The sequence below is a fragment of the Peromyscus californicus genome, unplaced genomic scaffold, assembly GCF_007827085.1.
Source record: "Peromyscus californicus insignis strain IS unplaced genomic scaffold, ASM782708v3 Scaffold_39__1_contigs__length_375310, whole genome shotgun sequence".
In the NCBI taxonomy this organism is placed as follows: domain Eukaryota; kingdom Metazoa; phylum Chordata; class Mammalia; order Rodentia; family Cricetidae; genus Peromyscus; species Peromyscus californicus.
The window spans coordinates 41,901-47,339 of NW_026294550.1; the positions used below are offsets into that span (position 1 = coordinate 41,901).

General features: G+C 47.5%; 1 pseudogene; it reads left to right on the top strand.

Moving 5' to 3' along the window:
• Window positions 1–320: 320 nt before the first annotated feature.
• Window positions 321–5,024, top strand: LOC128121209 (serum amyloid A-5 protein-like; annotated as a pseudogene).
• The last annotated feature ends 415 nt before the right edge of the window (window positions 5,025–5,439 follow it).

Below are 5,439 nucleotides of genomic sequence, written 5' to 3' on the forward strand. Positions count from 1 at the left end.
CAATAGATTGAAGCCTGTTGGGAAAAACCAGCAAGACATCCCCATGATTCACCTTACAGTCTACTTGGTCTTTAGGAGAGAGTGTCATCCTGGTTTCTGGGTATCAGCCACTCCACAGAGCCCCCAACTAGCGAAGAGGGGAGGCTGCTGCCTCTGTCTAGAGTTCTGAATATTCCATTCCTAGGCTCCCTCGCTTGGATTGGCTTTCAGTGCACAGCCTTCATTCAGTGACCAGAACCAAGCCTCCCAGGATCTTCCCTCTGCGAACAAGATCTCACTAGTCCACCTTACCATGCTAACCATGCCAGCATCACTGACAATCCTTGGTGCTCTACATGCAGCTTTCCTAGTGTTCTGCCAGAGCATGATTTATGGTCCATCCAAAGCTCTCTGTGCTGGATCAACAGCATTGGCTGCTGCTGTAGACTGGTTCTAGCAAAACCTCTCCCTGCAGTTGTGAATCAGCACCCTCACCCATTCAAATGTACTCATAGGAATCTTGACATCTTCAAAAACAATTCCTCTCATATCGAACATATCTGGCCTTTGTGCCATTCATTTTCCCCACTAATCCATCCTACTGGGTGCCTGCTTCCAAGTTTCCTAACATGAGCTTAGCTTCTGCATTGGAATTTGACAATGAAAAAAACCCCCAGCAATTATGCATCTTCTGACCATTCACAATGCACCATCCCCTTACCTCTCTATTCTGGTCTTTAGCCACATCAGAATCTGCTTCACAGTATGTACACATCATCATCTCCTCACCCGTCCCTTCAAAACTCTTGTAATTTGATGATCATTTCCACAAATAATAACAGACATTTGTAAGAAAAAAGACAAAAAAGAAAGAAGGAAAGAAAGAAAAAAGGAAAGGAAGAAAGGACTGCAGCATCATTCTGAACAAATGTACATCCACAAGCCATTATCCAATCATCAAATAACCAAAAGTTCAAGACCCCCTAAATTCAGGTGGTTTCAATGGGTGGGAAATGGTGTCCACCAATTGGATCATACTCTGCAGCCACCTGGGTTTTTTCCCTGATTCACAGATTACCAGCTGTGGCTTAAAATTCTTTCTGCTGTTTACTGTCTTAATTCTGGATATTGTGTTTGAGAAACTTAACATGTTGTAATCTTTGCTGCAGAGGGGAAAATTCTCAGGCCCCACAGCTCCTGAACTCTGCTGCCAGGTTGACTCTCCAGACTGCAGGCTACTGGCTGCAAGTGGGTGTGTCTGTGAGGTTTGCTCTAACTCAGGCTCATAGGTTCCCACACAGTGGGGGACCCATGGACACATAAAATAATAATTTCAATCACAAACTATCATAATTTTCTATATATTAGCAATGTCCATTATGACTTCTGAATAAATGAATACTCATAAGAAATCTACCAACTTTATTGCATTTCAATCATTCTGACAGCCTTCAAATATACCACCTTTGCAGGTTACTTCTCTTCCTGGCTATGTGCATTGACTGACTGATCAAACATTAGAAAAACTGTCCCCACCCCATCACAGACAGGAGCATTGTTAGGGAGCAGAGATTCAAGACATCTGACTCTACCTACCAAAGTTCCCCATAGGCCAACAGCAAGGAAAGCTAGATGCTGGATAGATGACACCTGTCTCTGCACACCTTAAGGAACCTCCTTACCCCAGCGAACCCTTCCTAACCCAACAGGCAATCAAAAAAATCAAAACTGTCCTGTGTCCTCTGGTTAAGCTGACCTGTGAATAAAGAGTATCCTGGAGTCCAGGGAGATTCCTTTGTAGTCTTTCATGGGAAATGACATGGTGGGACTTTCTCCAGGAACCCAGCCAGGCACACATGCCATTGGCCTCAATGGGGAGTCTCAACATAAATACCAGCATCCTCTCCCTGACAGACACAGACTATCACCTACTCTCCAGGACTCAGGTGAGAGATGACTCCATGGACTGACCTACACAAACACTTCTGCTCTTTCTGTCCCAGAGTGTGATTTCCTTTTAAAGTAACCTTTGTGTTCTAAGTATATACGGTGTGAAGTTTGTGCTGTGCTGCAGGGACATGTGGGAAATGCCTCTCAGTGAATTGTGGGTTCCTGTAGGGGGAGACAATCTGTTCTTGAAGTCTCTCTTCCTCCATCAGTGCTGTCTTGCTGTCCTCCCAGACAGACTTGGATCAGGGCTGATGGGATCATAACTGAAGGTTTGTGATTTTGAAGAAGGTCCTGTTGCAAGGTAACTTAGGCGTCCCACTGGGATTCTAGTGAGTTGCAGTGGGAATGGACAACTAGCCTCTTCCTGGATTACAGATGTTTAAGGAGGAGGTACAAATTTGGGTGTGACTCCTAGATTCTCTTTTGATTTCCACAGGATGAAGCTTCTCACTGGCCTCATTTTCTGCTCCCTGGCCCTGGGGGTCAGCAGTTGGTTTTCATTTATTGGTGAGGCTTACCGAGGTAAGGCTGATGCATGAAGTATGGCTTGTGGGGTTCAGCCAACCATTTCGAAACTTTTCCCCACTGCCTTGGTATGTAATTTCTTGGGTTTTTGTAGGGTGCCATACAAATACAAATCTTGTACTAGTGACTGTAATGGTCTGAACACAGCAGGTGGCAGAGCTGTGTTTGAACTTGGCTGAGCCTGAGACCAGTCTAGCCTGGTTGATGTGTCTGCTTGCTGTCTCCCATGTGAACTTGTTAGGTGCCTGTGAAATCCCCCATAGGCTTCAATGCTACTGAAGCCTGTGTCCTCTTAATCCCAGAGTCTCAGGAATTGATCTTGGGTGTGGCTGTCATGGCAGCTTTCAGCAAATCCCTATGTGATTGAACCTACAGCCACCACTGAGGACTGTAGCTCTAGTGCCTCCTCAAGCATCCACCCCACTGCAAGGTCTGTTTAGAAGGACTAGAAATGCCTGTTTACAGTGATGTGCATGCACACTGTCGAGATGGATTGCTTAGAAATCAGTACAGAAGTGCTCCCCATGTTCAGCCTTTCTCCCCCTTTCCTGTGTTTTCTGCATTTGGAAGTCCCTCAGAAACTCAAATTCATTCTTGAACACTCATTGTGGATTAAGGTTAATGTGACAGTGGCTCGGGACATTTTCAATTTGGGAAGATACATTAGACGACTACTAGGGGATTGTGCTGTTGGGAGGAGGGCCGGATGCTGGAAACATATTCAGTGCTCAGATCAGCCCTGGAAACGAGGGGCCCAACACAGCAGTAGGGCCAAGGCTGAGAAATTCTGTTCTGTGATGATAGCTCCCGTGTTTCTTTTCCACATTCCCATTGTGTAAAAGGAGGCAGCTCACACGTGCACAGTGTTTCTCACACTAACACATCACAGGTGGACCATCTTGTTTTTAAGGATTTTTAATTCATTAGTTTTTAAAAACATTTCTTTATCAATTCTTTGGAAATTTCACATCGTGCCCCCCAGTCTCTCTCACCTCCCAGTCCCTCCATACCCACCATCACCCCTGCAGTATGCTCCCCCCCAATTAATTCAAAACAAAGCAAAACAAAAAAACTCACCTCACTCCTCCGTCTTTCAACACGTCCTCCTTCATCCTAGTGGTATCAGGAGCTGCAGTGTGTCACGAAGTATGCCCCTTTTGTCCAGTCAGCCCCACCCACCAAATATTCATTGTAATGAGTCATTGGTCTGGTTCAAGGCTTCTGATCTGGTACACCATCAACCCTGGGCCCCCACTGAAACTCCTCTTGGTCATCCTGTTGTTGCCCCGAGTCATGGAGATCCTGCAGTCATTGTTCTGAAGGTCCAGTGCCCTTGTGCTCTCTAGCAGGTCATAGATGGGGCAGCTACTAGGGTGGGCCAACCCAAGGCCCGGCAGGTGGGTCTGGATGGTAGATAATCTGGTCAGTCTGGGCCACTGGAACCACCCCCTTAGGGAAGGGTCAGAGCCAGCACTCCTAAGCCCATGCCATCTGAGCCAGCTCTCCCTTGCCAGAGGCGGGGCCATCTCTCCCATGGGGGGCGGGAGTTGTGGCACCAGCTCTCACAGGAGCACCTTCTAAGAACTCTCAGTAGTAACCTGGAGAGACCAACTAGGGTTAGAAAATGTTCTTCTCCACCATGTCTCAGGCTGCTCTGACCACAGGCTCAAGCCATGAGTTTTTCCATCTCTGTCTTCCTCTCATGTTGTCTTTCCCACCCAGGGGCTGGGGACATGTGACAAGTCTACTCTGACATGAAGGAGGCCAACTGGAAAGATTCAGACAAATACTTCCATGCTAGAGGGAACTATGATGCTGCCCAAAGGGGTCCTGGGAGAGACTGGGTTGCTGAAGTCATCAGGTAAACATAGACCGTTGGGACACTGGGCCTGGTTAAAAGGTATTGACTGTGCTAGGAGACCAGGGGCAGATGAGCCCCAGAGAAGGTCATGCCAATCTGTGGCCCCTCCCCCTCCTGCTCATGCAGTTACTTCCTCCATTCATGCTCAGTGTGGATCCTGGGCTGTGGGCAGAGCCAGCTCTCAGCTCATGCTGGGTAGGCCTGTTTCCAAATGCAGACAGGGAGTGACTCATCCCTGCCTGTCTGGTGATGGTCATTCAGTGTAGGGTGGCCAGACTGGCCTAAGCATTGCTGGGCTTGGCAGGGTCACTGTTTCAGGCCCTCTTTCCTGGCCCTTCCTAGTTTCCTCCTAAAGCCATTCCATGCAAATGAGAGAATTGAGGGTGTCAACTGTGGCGATGAAGCTTGGTGATAGATCTCCTCCATGTCTGCTTCTCCTAGTGATGCAAGAGAGGGCTTTCAGAGTCTCATGGGCTGTGGACATGAGATACCATGGCTGACCAGGAAGCCAACAGATGGGGCCTCAGTGGCAAGGACCCCAATCACTACAGACCTGCAAGACTGCCTGACGAATACTGAGCATCCTCCTTACTGCCTCAGGAGGCTGTGCTGCGGGCTCCGGGGTCAGGACATGGGGTTCTTCACTTTAGTGTCCACTGTGGGTGTGGAGGGCATACAGTGCACAAATAATAAATTCGTAAGAGATGAAGTTTCCTGTCATTGTGTTTTAGTGGGTGAAGCTGTTTGGTATAAAGGGTCAATACTAAACATAGTCCGGAATAGAATATTTAGGCTTAGGACTGATGTTCTCAGAAGTTACATAGAGAGATAGTTCTTGATGACGGCCCCATTCCCCATTTAGGCTCATGTGACTATTCCAGTCCCTGAAGTTACAGAGATACTGTTTTCAGACCTTTCCATATCGTGACCTCCACCCTCTGTGCCTACTGTTCCAGAAATTTCTCTTCTCTCGCTGCATTAGTCTGATATTTCTCTGCCTCTATGGACAGCAACACAACTGTGGGAAAATTGCCGTGGTGAATTCTGCCTCAGCCACTGCCATTTTGATCCTCTGTCTCAAATATACATTTCTCTCCCTTCTTCCCTCCCTTCCTCTTTCTCTC